Source organism: Sturnus vulgaris, chromosome Z (genome assembly GCF_052056855.1).
Source record: "Sturnus vulgaris isolate bStuVul1 chromosome Z, bStuVul1.hap1, whole genome shotgun sequence".
NCBI lineage: Eukaryota > Metazoa > Chordata > Aves > Passeriformes > Sturnidae > Sturnus > Sturnus vulgaris.
In genome coordinates this window covers 39,240,220-39,257,507 of record NC_142283.1, presented here as the reverse complement: position 1 = coordinate 39,257,507, position 17,288 = coordinate 39,240,220, and the positions used below count along the sequence as shown (strand labels likewise).

The following is a 17,288-nucleotide window of genomic DNA, read 5'->3' as shown; positions in this document are numbered from 1 at the left end:
TGAGCCCTTGTAAACGTAGGTGCTGAAGTTGGGCTCTTACCACAACAATTAGTTGCTTACATAAGTGACCTGATTTTTCAAATGTGCTGAACATCCAACAGTTCCCATGGACTCCAATTAGGGCTGCTGGCTGCTCAGCAGTTTTGGAAATCAGACTATTTCTTTGGATGTCTATATATGGGCTTGGGGATGCTGGCTCTAGCCACTCCAACTTACAAATTCTGGTCATGCTATTTCTGCAGCAGAGGCAACCCCAATTAAGCTAAGCAGGGTTAGAAGTCATTCTAGAAAAGGAACATGACTGCACTTGGAAAATCTTTCTGGTCTGCTGACATGAAGAAACGAAATTGAAATTCCTGTGTTATTTATTGATAATCATCTGTAAGATAAAATAAGAATGCACATGCCCTTCATACTTCACTATTTGCCATTTTGCTTGCACTTTGAGAGAAGTCGCAGAACACTAGGAACTGATTTTGAAAAACTGTTAATTTAATATACATTCTGTTTGCCCATCCCAAAACACAATGTACTTTACCACAGGGAAAGACTTGGACTTCTTTTCATAACAAAGAAAAGAAAACAGCAATAAATAAAAGAACTAGGAGGCAACGGTCAGTGTTGAAACTTGTTCTCAGGTTGTTCTGCAAGACTTCCTTCAGTCTACCCCCTCCTTCTAACCTCCACAGGGAGAAATGCTTGGGGTGACAGGTAGCAACGGTCTTCAGAAACATTCTGATAATAATGAAAATTTTGCATTCCCCTTCAAACTCCATCCAACCAAATGGGAGCTCTTGTTAGACATGAATAACACTTAGCAGTTGTCTAACAATCAGATTAGCCAGCAGTGAAAGTGTACAGTGCAACCTGAGTTTGCTCAGGTTCCTTGTATCACTGATTTGAATGAGACAAACTCTGTTAGAGATATTCTTACCTCTGTTCCTTTAGCAAGCTCTTTCTAAATGCCTCCTGATATCCCAGTCAATCTGCAATCCCTTTCACCACTGTCTATTTAATGTGCCCCCATGCTAATCTGGAAATGTGAAAACAAGGTTGAGAGCCAATACAGGTTGTCTGAGCAGTGACAAAAAGGTGCTCTTGTTAGGGTATTCAGCTTAAGCTTCTTATTTAACTCCCCAAAATAGGCATGCTTGGCAGGTTTGATGTTAGATGAAATACTAATACTGGCTTTCAGCAAATTTTCTGTAAGGCTTTTATACTGATTTATTCTCCTGGCATTTTCTAAGTTCTGAAAACATATTTAGATATTATCACTAACTTATGTAACACTTACAGAAAGCATGGCAAGTAGTATGGAAAGGGAGCTAATTTTCATTTGTATAGCTGATAGAATCATGTAATTATATGTTTGCCTGTGGCCTGTTTGCATGCTGATTCCTGTCCCCATAATGTTAATGTAATTATGTAAAGTCTTCACCATGAGTCACATAGGAAACTTCAAAGACAATGAAGTTCATTCATTTGTACACTATGTATGTCCCAAATTTAAACAGGGAAGTTATCATCACAATATCCCCCAAGGGGTCAGCCCAAGTGATAACAGTTCCCTTCCCTTTCCCTTGCAAGTATTGCTCAGAGTATTAAGTAACTTTCTCATGGACATTCCAGAAAGGGTAATGTGTAATCTATGACTTCACATAAAACAAAGAAAGCCCTGCTCATCTCCTATACTGGATCTCCACTGAATAAAGACAATTCATTCTTAAACATATTTACTTTGAAGTGACAGAGGCATTTCATAGCCTGTGATAGCAGTTTCATAAAAGTATCCATTTACTCAGGAGAGCTTCTGCTGCAGGGGTAATGATGCTTGTAACACCATTTATCTTTCCCTTCTGTTTTTGCTCCACCCTAAATGCCTAAAACTTGATTCCCCATTTATTTCTTTTAAATAAATAGAAGAAGGAATATTAGTCTGAGGTTGGCTGGCGTAAGGCTGTGTCCTTTGAGAAAAATCCCGACGCTCATTTTTTAGATCCAGTGGTTGAAGGGACTTGGACATACTGCAGGAAAATTATCTGTATGGGCTGTCCAGGAGCTCCATTGCTAGAGTTTCAAATGAGTCTCTGGCTGGACACTTTGGGAAAAAAAGGAAAGAGTATTATTATTGTGCTGAGTGAATCGTACTTACTTTAGAACAAGAGAGTTTATGTGTTTTTTCCTTTCTGTCCCATCAGAGCACCACAGAGTTGCATTTAGGATTTGATATGCTGTTCCTCATTACTGACAGGAAGGAAAATTTTCATTTGTCAGTCATAAGAAGAATAGAGAATATTGTATTTCACAAGATATCAAAAAATTTGGTTCTAGATCCAGAAATTTCCACCAATGCTACAAAAATATCTGTAAGTCATCAGCGATGCAATGTTTTCAGGTGGATGTCAAACTTCAGAGACTGAGCCACTGATTCCCAAATTTAAAAAGCATCTTCATTTCCTGGACTACCCTTACCTCTTTCTCATTTGTATGCCTCAACCCTGAAATCCACTGCTGTTTTATAGGTTCAAAGTAGGCCATAGCTGGTGATAATTTTCAGCAAGCAGGTAATAGACAGTCATTGAAGCTAGGTTTATGTATAAGAAACTTGACTGGAGACCTGGAAAACATATCAATTTAAAAATTATTGTTTCTCCGATTCCTGCATAGATCAACGTACTTAAGTTCAATACGCATACTAATGAAATGTAATTCCAGTTATTATTCAGAAATAACAAGGTCAACCAAACTCATCCCAGTAAAATCTTCCTGTCAAACATTTGCTATGTATTTTCTCTATAGATTATATATCTACTATATTAAAGCCCACCTTAATACTGTTCTTCTAAAAGAGAGCAATGTTAAGCATTTTGGATTTAGGAAATCCTGGCAATTAAGGCTCTCTGTGCAATCTTAGTTCCAGCCTCCATGGTACATATGTGTTGTCATCATGCATGGTGAGACACATAGTGTGTCATGTATGGTCACATAGTGGTTTCTTCTTACAAGACCTCTGCCTCTTTCCATTACTTAGGAGGGGCAGTGCCCTGTAGGTTTTTAATATTTAATTCTTTCCTCATGCAGTACACTGTTGCCTAATGTGTTATTTATTTAACACCATTCAAGCCTATTCTGAAAAAACCCACATAAAATTTCCTCAAGGGCTTTTCAGTGGTGCTTACCATAACAGTGCTGCAATGAGACACAAATGTTAATGAATCATTTCACAGGTAAAGAAGTGAGGCAGAGACATTTAAACCTGGTAAGCAATTTCAAATGTCTACAACCTTTCCCATGATTATTTAGCATTGTATTTTCAAAGATCATCTTCCACTAACTACAGCTACAGATGTGAGCATTCAGCATTTCTGCAGCACAGTCTTACAGCCTCAAGTTGGAAGATCAAGACATTTGGGGAAACAAAATAATGGCCAGACCTGGGAAGTCACTTAGATGTTGTCCAGTTAGGGCTTCCTTCTAGAAAAATCCAGATTTACAAAACTGGTCTGAACCAGCCATAAATTGAATTTCTAGTCATAAAGATTTCTGTCTGGACTTTAGAAAAGTTGTGTCAAAACTAGAATGTGTCCATAAGTGTCTTTGTTTTGATAGACTGGAGTTTTGTGACAAAAACATTGTGTAGAAAAATTCTCAAACAGTTCCCTTTGCAGTAAGGACACACCAAGAAACCAAATTAAGGCTGTTCCAACATTCATTTTTTTTGTATTTCTTAGCTTTTTAAGTACTTAAGAGTGCATGCATAATAATAATATAAATCATTTGCCAGCACTGAGTGGGCACTCTGGTTCCATATCAGCCAATGCAGACATATGTATACACAGATGTGCTGGGACATGGTACTACATTGACTGTCAGCATTCTTACTTTAATTTGTGTACTGCGATTAAGCAAGACAGAAAAACTATATAAGCAGAAGATAATCTGCTACTTCTGACATTGTTTTGTAAGCACTGGCAGACATGTCACTCGGGAATATGATTTAGTGGTGGACTCGGCTGTGCTGGGTTAACAATTGCACTCAATGATCTGAAAGCTCTTTCCCAACTCAAATGATTGATTCTGTGCTTCTATGAAGGTACCTCAAGCTTTAGCTTACACTGTAGAATGAAACTGTTAGCAATTTTCACAGCTATGAACAACTATCCACACACAATAAATAGATTTTCAAAATATTGCTGTATTCATTGTTTTTGTATTATTTACTTCTCTAGACAGCTTTCTAATTCATTCAGGAAGGATATTTCAGGGGAGGGTTAGGAGGTGGGGAGGACTTCGCAATGGGAATAGGCTATACTTTTACTCTAGATGTTATACAGAAAGAATTTCAACAAAACCACCAATTGTATTACATCAGTGCATCCTCTTAAGTCCCATGGAGATTTTCCTAAACAGAGCTAAGCCATTTGCTTCAAACATCTTATCTATTTCTGTCACTACACAAATCCCCTAAATATTTCAGTCACTGCAAGGCCAACTGAAATGGTAAATTACCTCCTATACTAAAGGGAAAAGTGTTGAATAGCACTAGGTTTGGATCCTGCTGAAAACGAGGCTGCCGGGATTGAAGACAACTGCATGAAAATCAGAATTATAAGCAGTATCATCCCTATCCAACAATTACACTAGTGCCTATTGGTAACATTCCTTTATACTTCCTAGTGCTTTTATTTTGTGTGATGAGACATTCTGCTATTTTTCTAAGCACATGTTGAAAGAGAACAGACAAAAGATGGCCTCACCTATTATTCTTTGCAATGGAACTGTTTGCAGACAGGTCATCAGAGGCTACTGCAGCTTTTGGAAAAGCTGACGATAATACAATGAAAGCATTTCTGAAACCTAAGGCTGCCTCTGCTGTACTTTTCTTTCTTCATTTTACAGTGTCAAATGCTTTTCTTAGTGCCCTTTAGCTAATTTTGGAAGCAGAGACTTTTATTAGCTGGCTGCTCTTAACCTGGGAATAAAGCTAGCAGCACCAGGGCACAAACCCAAATGACTCAGATAAGGTTCAAATTCACTTACAAACTTATTCATAAAATTCTACAATGAAGGACAAATCCAAAGAACAATTAGCTTCTGCCACTACATGAATTATCTTTCTAACAAAACCAACAGAGCGTTAACTGTAATCCCAGGAACTGACAATTCATAATGATGACATCAGCCTACAAAGGGAAAGCAGAAAGAAATGCATGGAAAGTATTATTATCCTCCCTTATTTTCTAGGATTATTATTTGTGGTTTGTGGTACCATCGCACTTGGGACACAGCCTTTCAGTTTTAAGCTTTGACACTGAAATTTTTTTAAGATGTCCTTATCAAGAAAAGACATAAGGATTCTATTTTCAGCAAAGATCTTGAGTTTTGAGGCTTTTTTACACCCTTTAGAGATTCTGAAGTTTAAAGGCAAGTCAGAAAGTAAATGACATCTTTACTAATGGAGAGCAAACTCCAGAACACACACCCATAATTCTCATGGATTATTAAAGCACCTAGAGTTGCATATTGTTAAATACAGCAGGGACACACCTGCTGAACCACAGAACTCTGACCAATCCTTCTAAATTTGACCTTATTTACAATAGTAAATGACTTGCTGGCAACTCTAGTGTGAAATGAGCTCTGCTCTCAAATCATGGAGGACACCTTTAGGAAAAGGCTTGTCATATACTTTGCTGTGTGCCAGAAGACAGAGTTCATTAGTACAACCCCATCCCAAGGCCATGGAGGAGGTCCCAGTGTTTTGGGCTCTTCATCAATGCTGTACTGGTTCTGGCATGGACATCTTTTGTCCCTGACCACCTTTCAAGACAATACCAAGTCATAGAGGCACATTAGAGAGAAGGCATCTGCGTGGGGATGGATCTCTACAGCGACACACTATTTTGCTCTCCTCATTTCTCTAGCTTGCTCCTTGCCCCATTAGTGCTGGCCTCTGCATTGTCTCACTCCTCTGAAATTTGGCATCTTCATGTTAGACGCCAGTGGCATTTCCTCCTGCCCCAAACAGCCCTTCGCCTGAGTTGCTGCATTGCCCCCCCAGAAAACGAATGCATACCTTAGGGCTGTACTGCTTGGTCTTGTAACAAAACTGGTCACTGTTTGCCAGAGACTGGCATTAAGATCTTGGAGTGTTGCCACCCTGCTGTCAACCCCAGCCCCCCTGCTCCCACCACCACCCCGTCTCTGTTTTCACTGATGTCTAGTACTTTAAAGCATTAAGTCTCCCTGGGTATGTATCGGATGTCAAGTGGGATGACAGTGTAGCAATGCTGTCACAAAGGAAATTTAACAGTATATTTCTATTTTGGCAGAAACCAGTTGTTCATGTGGGACTGGAATCTCATTGAGTTGTGGCTTGTGCCATTTGTACCTTAAGAGCAAGCAGCACGGACAAGACGCCTGGTTGAACACACATGCCTGCTTAGCATCTGGATTTTAAAACACAGCAATGGGTGCACTAGAATAAATACATGTTTTTCTGCAAACTAACTGTGGTGTTTGGATTCAGAAAATTTCCTGCTGGACTTTTTAAAATAGGCTGTCATATTTACATGCCTCCAAGAAGGAGCTTCAAAAAATTAAAAATAGTTCTCTCTCATATGATGATGACACAATGATACCAGCTTTCTTTTCCTGTTCTGAATTGAAACTCATGCTCAGAAGGAAATGGAAGGGATTCTTCATCTCTCTTTTTTATTTTGAACTTTCTTGAAGGCTGACAGCAAAATGCAGTTATACGGGTTGGGCACATTTTTTCCTTGAAAGAGGTCAGAGGGGTGAAATCCCAATTTCCTCTGACTTCACTGTGGAAAAAGGCCATAGCATATTTCTGCTGAATGTTTATACTTTTCTTGGGAAATTTCTTTCTTTTTCTTTTTTTTTCTTCTTTAAACAATTTATGACATTTTCTGGAAATCAAAGGCAACAGCAGCGTGTTCAACAGCAGAACTTGAAAAGATTCACACAGATGTTGGGACAAAAGCTTTCCAGTTCATCATTTTGAAACAAAGTCGAAGAGAGAGGTCTAATGCCATGCTTGGTTTTGTTTGGCTTGTTCTTATTTGAAACACAGTGGCAGTCTCTCCTGAAGTGGAACCTGAATAGAAAAGGAGGGTGAGGAAAGACTGCAATTTCCATACAATCTCTGTGCACCTGCATGCATATTCATGCAAGCTGTGTTTACAAATGTGTGGCTCCAACTGCAGTGTCCCAGGCACAGCACCCAAGGCCTGTCTGTGATCTGGTCGAGAGAAGTGAAGGAGAAGGTTTGGTGCTGCAATGAGCACACACTCTCCCAGCAGGTGGGGGTGGCCCAGTGACCTCCATTCTCCTTCTGGCATGGCTGGAATCTTCAGCCTTCCTGACATGGGGCTCTTTTTCTGCGCTCTAGTCCAGACACAAGCCTGGAAAGCAATTCTAGAACTGTTAGACAAGGCAAAAGTTACTGCTCAAAGCCAATGCAATCCACTATAGAAAACACCGGTGTTTGTTTGAGAGAAAAAAAGCACACTGTACCTGTATGTAAAGAGAGAACTGAAGTCAGCAATAAAAGAAATATGAACTGACCTGTGAAGTATTTACTGAATTCTCCCAACTACAGTATAGTGTTTCCTTCAATTTTAATATCTTAATTGCATCCACAATCCTTTGGACACAAAAGGTTAATGCAAGAATGCTATATCCCCTGGTGTGCAGGCTGTTGTCAGCTTCCATCTCTTCATCTAACCTTCCAAGTACAAATCAGTTCTTAAATATGGAAGAAATGAAGAAAGATGTGATTAATACTTGAAGCTGTTCTCTAGTTTCTGTCCTCTTGGCAGAGGCTGTAGCAGCAATGATCAGATCAGTGCCAGCCTTCGTACGTCACACTTTGCATAGTCAAAATCCCCGAAGATTTGGTGTAATCTGCAAAAATCCTGCAACACTGTATTTGAATCACTGATTTCTGATGATGCCTTTGGGCTTTAAAATTTCAGTATTTGGGTTTATTTTCCATAAGATCGCTGTGAGTTAATACAACTGTTCTCTTAGTATAGGATGTGCAAACATTGGAACCAAAACTCATCCTGAATAATTTTCATTCTAGTGCCACCTTCCAGTGAAAGATTTCAAACCACTTCACTAAGCACTAATGAAATAGCCAAGACTCACAACACCCCTTGGAGATTAATAGGATTCATTCCTACCTTTTCTGATCCTTTCTTTCCTCATGAAGCAGATGAGACACTGTAGTTATAAGCAATTTGACTAGCTTTTGCAGCCTAGAACAGTGGAATGTTGTATATGAAGAAACATCACCCAAAATGGCAATGAGCCCTATGCTCCAGATACCACAGCTCACATTCACTTGTCCATGAATTAATTTTAACTTATTCCTGATAGTTACTACTTGCACACAGGTTGTAAACTAGACTCATAAAGCTAGATATTACTCCACTTCAGTTTATCCATGCTTGGTTTCTCTCTATTTCTGAATAAAGCATGTGATGTTATTTTTAGACACCAAGCAACATGTTTCAAGTATCACAGTCATAATTTAAAATGGCTCTTTACTATTTGATATGACTAATTAATCTAAAAAAAAAAAGTGAGCAGAACTAATCAGCAACATCAAAATGTATTGAAAACAAGCCTTTCATTCTATTCACATGAAGACATTTCTTAGGACATTTCGTAGGACTTCAGGAAAAATAAAGCAGATTTGACAGATAAGAAATAAAAAATTGTGGTTAAGAACTTTAAAATGAAACTTAAATTAAAGTATAGCATGAGAAAAAATTGTGTTAATCTTGAGGCCATCAGATAAACTTACACACTGCACAAAGATTACATTTTTTCCACTAGTAGAAATACCTGTGGATCACTCCTGATGGGAGAATCCTTTCCAAGTTAGATGCAGCAGCTTAGACAGGAGACAGAAATTCTGCATCAGGAAATTAGCCAATTAATTAGGCATTTGTCAACAGGAAAAAAAGCTACAGGCACAGATAGATTCCCAACCGAGATTTTTAAGCTTTTGAAAGCAATATCATCTTCTAAGCTGTTTAAAATCTTTGATGACGTTTTTGAAGTCAAGGGCAGTTAAAACTGAATGAATCTAATGTAAATACTGTCTCCTTCAATGAAGATAAACCAGTGAGCTTGTTGCCATTTGCCAAGTTATTTCAATGTAAAAAATACCTACAAATAATTTGGCAAACAGATTGGAAAACTACATAAAGCACTTGATTGGCAGAGATCAGGTGAGTTTAAGTTCTGGCTGGTGGATAACATCTGGCAGCTTATGGATTGAGTTGTTAAAGGAATGAAAGGGACACAATTAAATGCTGTAAAAGTTTTTGTTACAGTCTATGGAGATAATTATTATAAACATGATAGATAATGGAGAAAGAGCAGATCTGAACAGCTGGACAGCAGTAAGATGAGGCTAATCATTTTGCAAGAAGGAAGAATTTGGAAGGAACATGTAAGCAACAGTGACCTCTTGCACCTCTGATTTTCAATCTATTAGAAAAGGACAAGTGCAGCAGATCCAGAGAGAGATAAATAAGGAAACAGCAATAATTTGCTAGGCCACATGAAAGGATAACTGCACCAATGCAAGTGTAACAGGTGTGTTAAATTAAAGTTTTGAAAAATCTACTGACAAATATCTACTGATAGCTGGCTAACACTGAAGAATAAGCAAGCTGCCTTTTTTAGAGTACTGGCAAAGGTCACAAGTATGTCCCTAACCCTAACACCTGACATGGCTGAACTGCTCCCAGTTGTTTTAGGCTGATGATATCCAAGACACAAAACTTCACTAGTGACTAACTTACCGACTATCTGGCAAGTACATCTCGGCTGCATGCAGCCAGTGTTGTCTCCATGATCATATCTTTGGCGTGTTTATATTCCCAAGTATTTTTAAGAGGCAAAATTAAGCAATAAAAAATTGGTGCCAAAATGCCAAACACTTGCTAAGATAACAAGGCGTTTGATTGCCTTGCTCTAACAAACAAAAGAATTCACCCTATGGGATTTTCAAGATGTCTCTAGAATCTGTTAGAGGGAGAGAGGTGGGCTGAGATACCAGCTGAACTCATACCAGACTAAATACAAATAGTGCTGCTCTGCTATTCTGGTACAGAAAGTCCTTAAATATTTCATACAGGACAAACAGTACTAACTGGCATTTTCAAAGGAGACAAATGAACTAAAGTGTCCAGATTCCATTATATTTTCTGCCTAACTGCATTAGGCTTTAAAACTTCCAGCATTTTGTACAGAGAGATAAAAGTTACTCTGCTTTCCCAATTTCATTTAAAATCACATTGCATTTCAATATGAATTCTCCTCAAAGCCAAGAACTTCGCTGAAAGTAATTAAGTAAGAATTTAATTTTCACCAATATATAAAGTTAAAACACAAACATATTAGTTACACTTCACTCCTTTCCTAAAGAAAAGTACTAGCACTGATATAATGAAGAGATCCATACATTTTTATCAGACAAGGGAAGAAAAAGCTTAGAGTGAAATATTTTACCTTGTTTTTTAAGGTTATGGTTGGAGGAATTTTGTGTTGTTTTTCATACTAAAAAACAAAACAAAACAAAACCACAGGCAAAAAAACCAACCAAACAAAAAAATCACACACAAAAAACACAACTAAACAATATTTTTAGGACCAATACAGAATCCAAATTGTAATACAAATTCTTTCTTTTTACTTTGGCCACAGGTTCCAGCCACCTCTTCAACAACTCCCAGTTTCCAAACAACATTATGCCTTCTTTTTTTTCTCATGAATGGGAAAAAGAAGGACTCCAAAGCACAAGAGAATTAACTAAAGGAAGGTTGGATTTTGAAATATCACTAAAGCATTTATATAAAATTAATTTGAAAATGCTGTTATTTCAAACCTCAGAGAAAGGGTAGAGTTTGCAGACCACATGCAGAGGCAAAGAGGTGATAATTAATTCTGTGAAAGGACTACGGACATAATTTCAAAACACAGCAGTGAACCTAATAAGCCTGATACAGAAGATGAAAGTTAATTATAGGAATAAGTAGGGGAAAGACTTCTGATAAGAAAATTCCCATTGTGTTTTGGACTCCTAAAGTGAAGGAGGGTGGCTTTCTGTACAAGATTTTTTTCCTAGCAGTAAAAGAAAATAATTAAAAGTTATTAATTCAGAAGCACCAAAAAATTTCTTCTTTCAAGATAATTCACAAAGATATGTATCACTGGCTATCAAAGACAGTGTGGGCTGAAAGGCAGGTAAATTTTATGCAGATTCAACTAGCCCATATGGACTTTAATTGGATGATAAAATGATGCAATATTGGATAAAAGGTAAAATTATCACTTCCTGCATTTAATGCTATAATAAGACTCATGAGTATACGCCATAAAAAGAAATGCCTTTAGCAACAAAATGTGAGTAATAAGCCAAATTTTATTAATTCTGGACAGTTAGCATGCATGCTGAAAACCTGGAAACATAGATGGCAACTTCAAAGCTCTCTTCTAGAGAAGAAAAAAATATTAGAGCAATGCAGACTTCCTCCAGTATTTTGATGAGATGTTAGCAAGTGGGGTTTTGTTGTGGGCATATGGAATTAGTTTGCATTAACAGAAGAAATATGTGCAGTACACAAGAATTAATTTACCCTACAGTGCACACATGGGATATCATGATGTACAGTACCCAAAACCTAAGCAAGTATTGAGACACAGATTGGGCTGACTCAGAGCAGAGCAAAGATGTTAAGCTAGGGCTATGTTAGAATACCCTAAACCCTACAGAAAATGGGCTGCCAGAATAACACCAAACACAGACGCAAAATCTTAAAATTTGGTGCGTGCTACAAATAAAAAGTATTATTAAAGTCACAAGCAGTAATATTTTGTTATTTTGCTTCTATCTTTCTATCTTATGATTTCCTTATTGAAAATTATTGAAAGTGTAGGGAAAAGAATAAAAGAGGTCAAATATGGAACCTACACCTGTTTTTAAAATATCTATTTGTCTTGTAAAATAGTCACTTTTTTCCCTCTATGGTTCACTCCTTTGTCTTCCCAATAAGATTATTGGTGTTTGTTTCACTTCTGAGAGCCAATTTGGAGTGCACTCAAAGAACTCCAGTGCCTTTATAAGGCTTGTCTACATCCTACACTTTTCCTCGCTGAATTATTTTGAAGCGCTCATAGCCTTGGCCTTATTCAATGTTTGCATCCTCTTAAGCTCACAATTTTTAAAAAAAAAGTTGTAGAAAATAGCATGAAAAGTAGAAGCAGATCTGAAGGAATTTTCCTGACAAAGTCACTCTGTCATCCATACATTCTAGTATTTTACCAGGAAGTACAAGCTTCCATTTGTACAGATCACACTTGAGAGTGATACACAAGATACTTTTTAAAGGTTTTTTTTTGGTTGTTATTTGCATGCTCCATTAGGAGGAGTGGATTGGAAGACAGAAGCACAAAGGCAGCAAGCATTTTGGCCATGCAGGTTTGCTCTCACTAGGAATGCTCACAACTAGTAATCAGCTTTACAAACCTTGATACAAACAGCACCAACTCCTCTTTGCAACTTTTTAATAAGCATTGTAGCCCTTGGAGCACAAGAGGAGGCTCTGGAATTATTACTAAGCATCCTCATTATCCTAATCAACCCCCTCCATAAAGTTTCCCTTTACTGTGCAAACATTGCACTGTAGCAATAAATACCCCATATCATGCTGTTCAGCACCTCCCTGATCCCTAGTCCCATCCACGGTACACACCTACAGGCATTTTGGTTGTTCTGGTTTTGGTACTTCTGCTTTGGGTGTTTCTGGTTCTTTTGGTATTTCTGCTTCAGTTTCACTGGGTGATTCCCAGTGGTTAGGGCAACTGCTTCAGCTTGTGGCTGACTCCCCGGACTGAGACTACTTAACCCGTTTTATTTTTTCTGCTTGCTACTAAGCATGTCTAAAAAGCTCCAGTTAATGAAGATATACTTGGCAATGGTCTTGCCTTATCAAAAAGGCTAGCACACAAAGATATTTTTCTTCAGCTGATAAACACTGCTTACAGACTAGCAATTTCTTCAAATTCGTTTTTTTCTCTTCTCTCTCCTGTCTCTCCTTTCTGTAGTGGATCCCATTTTGCTGGGTTCTGCCTTCTGGGCTTCTGCAAGATATCCGGCAGAAACATGTGAAACAATGCTTTCATATTTCAAGGTTAAATTGTTCCTCCTGTCTCTTAAAGCAGTGCCTGACAAGTAAGTCTCTAAATAGCAAAAATAATGCTGTTTGTTCTGGAGGGAATTGAAGGCCAAGCTGATCTGTCCTCTAAGGTTCTTCTTGTCTCTTCCCAAGCAGCTGAAATCATCTGAAAGCAGCTAACAAGCACAAGCAGCAAGACTGTATTTTTCCAGGCCAGAAATATCCCAAGAAAATATCTGAATTGTGGAAAGAGCTTTCTAGCTTGATTCGTGCTCTGCAGTTTCTTTCCATGATCACAAATGCCAGAAAGACCTTGGGTCACCTGCTGGAAGTCAAGACGACTTTCTGCTTCCTTTTCAACACGTGAAGGACACTAGCACTCTGCAAAATTCCATGATTGTCTTTTTCCATCCTCAATTCCTGAACTTGAGCAGCAGCTGAGCAGGTAGGAGATACATGAACAATAAAGTTCCTATAGCTTGTAGTCCACATTTCAGTCCTTTACCAAAAAGAGAGCCTCACACATGAAAGTGTATCCAGAAAAATAATCCAGGGTCCTAAACAAAAATTCTGTTACACATCATGCTTATATTTGTTAACTTCTTTTGTTTCTTTGCAGTCTCCTGCACATAAGCACATAGCATCTTGGATGTGAACAAGCTTGAGATATTTGTAAAGTGCCTTCACTGCCTAGGCTGTAAAGGAATTCAGTGGGGTAATAGACAGTAGCTAACCTTGAAGAGAAATTCTTCTAAGCCTCTGTGCTATTCAGCACCTTTCATATTTGCTTGTAATACTCCAGAATCTGTCACAAGTTGTCATAGCTACCAAGGGGGTAGATTTTCAAAGTTAAGTGCATGCCAACATTCGTCTAACAGAAAGACATAGTATATTTAAAATTTGTAGTTCTTTTCACCAGGAGTTAATGATGCAGCCAATTTGAGCATCACAGGGCACACAGACATTAAAAATATAACGATTTAAAGAAAATAAGTTATGACAAGGAAATTTTACAAATGTACTTACAATCGCTGATCCAACTCAAAGCAAACAAAACCAATCATTTCACAAAACTGAAGCATGCACCACAGGAATGTTCTGCTGGCTGGTGTTTTCAAAAGAGTTCTATTGTTCAAAGTAGTCGACATTGCCAAAAGATACAATAATTTTATTACATTTTCTTAGTGAACAGTAAACTTCTCTGTGTACTACAAAATGGAGGAAGAACTGCAGGGTTTTGAAAGGAAGAAAAATCTGCATATTAAAACATCTCTGCTGCAGGCCTCAGCCATGAAATAGTTCAAAGAAAATACAAAATACAGAAATAAATCACCCGAATTTTACTAAAGAATCAACACCTAGCTGTTTGTTTCCCTGATTAATTACTTATAGACAGCTATAAGAGCAGAAGTTTAAAGGTCTGTGCTTAAGGTAATTGCAAAAAACATGTAAATTTAGACAGCTAGTCAGTGGAAAAAAAGGAAGACGTGATTAATCAACAGGATTAGATAGAAAATTTCCTTGCATATAAATGTAAGGAGCAACTGTGCTTTAATTGTAGCATTGAGAGAATATGTCTTTCAAATGTTAAATTATTCATCGTATTACATACTTGAATGATCTTTTCTTAAATGTTCATGTAGGAGGTAAAAATTCTACAGACAATACTTTAAGGAAGATACTGTAGGAAAATCTATACGAAAATTTTAGGAGTCGCTCATCTGCCTAGACTGATAAATGGTAAATATGAAAAGATAAAAAAAATTAAAAGAATGAAAAAGAACTTTGAGAGCTATCATTTCAGAAGCCTGTTTCTTAGAACAACAAATAGTGAGTCATCACAATAGAGAAAGAATTAGTCATTCTTTGCAACGCTACAGTACATCCTCTGCATGAGTTATGCAGAAGATATGCAGAATATGGACTAGACTCTAAATCAGGACATAAATGGCTGATTTTTAACAAAGGTACATAAAACAATCAACCAAAGGATGAAATCCTGTGCTTCACAGTATTCTATAGCTGCAGCATCAAGTCAGCAATGGAACCTAAACTGGAGTCAGGCAGGCAGCTTGGAGATGCAGTTAAAAGCAGAATCTAATCCTGACATGTCACACAGGTAAACCTACCCTGGGTTGTACCAAGAGATCTTGTCAGAATCAGGAGACAGGAACAGAATTAGGCATGCCTTGCAGAAACAAGTCTACCAGCAGATAGATGACATCTATCAGGATTACACTGGTAATTTGGCTTCTTGACACCATTTTATAGGCAAATGGGGAAAAATTGAGCCAAACAATTATTTTTCCTTTTAAATGTGACAAGTAGTCTAGATTAAAATACATAAACTAGAATATTTTATTCCACTCTAAAACATAATCTCACATAAAGTTAGAATAAGTGCCACCAAAAAAACATAGAGGGTATTAGTTATTGTTGACTGACAGGACGTTAGTCAGATTTTTTATCTAGATAACCTCTCTAGACCAGTTTGCTGCCTACAGATCACAGTTTGAGCTGGCATTTGGGACACCGTAAAGGGGATGTCTAGCCTGCTAAAAGCTGAGGACTATCACCCACTCCTACTCTTTCATGTAGGATCAAATGACACCATGATAAAGAGATTCCAAAATACCAAAAGGTACTTCATGTGCCTCAGAAAGATGCAGAAAGAATCTGGAGCACAGATAGCATTACCTTCCATCTTCCCAGGTGGGGGACTGGGACCCAGGCAGTTAGACAAGTGCCTAGGGTGAAGACCAGTGCCTGTTCAGGGCTTTGGGTTCTTTGATCTGGGACATGCCTTCAAGAGACCAGGGATGTTAGCAGATGGGGAACACCTGACCAAGTGGGGCATGAATGTTCTGGGGAGCAAGCTGGACTTATTAATGGGGCTTTACACTAGATTTAGCAGGAGAAGAGGGTGCTCTACTGAGTATCAGTTAGAAACCAGAAAACAACAGCATGTTAGGCAACAGCAGGGAAATACTTATAGCTCAACCCAAATGAATTAGAGAGGGCTCCTCCCAGAAGATGAAGAGGTTGCCACCCCAAATGAAATGCCTCATCACCAGTGAGCATGGGTCACGGTCAGGAGGAATTGGTAACTGTGGTACAATTAGAAAATCATTACCTAGTTGCTATCACAGAAACATGGTGGAAAAAATTACAGCACTTCAATTGAGGGTTACAAACTTTTCAGAAGAGGTAAGCTAGGAAGGAGATGCAGGGTCACTGTGCTCTTAGTTCAGGAAGGGATTGATTGTGAAGAGCTGCCTCTACAAACAAGATGGGAACAGGTTCAGAACCTTTGGGTGAAAACCAACAACAAGACCAAGAATGGACACCTTGTGCTGGGGATCTACCACAGGCTGCCTGATGAGGGGGAGCCTGCTGAAGAGACATTTTGCTTTGCATACACAAGCCACTGCACTCCCAAGCTTTCATCCCAACTTCAACTGGGATTTCAATCTTCCAGACATCTGCTAAGAAAACAATAAAGCTGGCTGCAAATGATGAGGAGACTCTTGGAGGACAACTTCCTGTTCCAGATATCAGAGAAACCAGCCAAAGGTGAGGTGATATTGGACCTGGTACTTGCCAGTGAGGATAAGCTCATTAAAGGAGTTGGGATTGAAGGCAGCCTAGGCTGCAGTGACTGAGCCCTGGTTGAGTTTGGGATCTCAAAGAGCCGGAGCCTGGAAAGGAGCAAAGCCAGAACCCTGAACTCAGAAGAGTGAAATTTCAGCTATTTAATGAGTCAGTAAATGACATCCCTTGGGAAATTGTCCTCAAGGACAGAGAGGCTGACCAGAGCTGGCAGCTGTTTAGGGTAGTAAGAGCACAAGAGTCCTCTCTCTAATCCAGTGGGTAGGAAATAGAGCAAGGCCGGCTGGAAACTGGCATGGTGGAGGCAAGGATCTGCTTCTTACACTGAGGAGTAAGAAAGAAATGCACAGCCAGTAGAAGCAAAGAACATGACCTAGGGAGAGTACAGAAATACAATTTGAATGTGTAAGGGTAAGGTCAGGAAAGACAGGGCAAAGGGGCAATAGGACTTGGAAAAGGACT

General features: G+C 38.5%; 1 long non-coding RNA gene across 1 annotated transcript; it reads right to left on the bottom strand.

Annotated features, from left to right (window-relative positions):
• Positions 1–347: 347 nt before the first annotated feature.
• Positions 348–14,403, bottom strand: LOC148219810 (uncharacterized). The gene is made up of 3 exons (XR_015799257.1): positions 14,244–14,403; positions 2,473–2,617; positions 348–2,098 (listed from the first exon to the last, which is right to left on the bottom strand). It is a non-coding gene; the product is annotated as an uncharacterized LOC148219810 (long non-coding RNA).
• Positions 14,404–17,288: the final 2,885 nt, after the last annotated feature.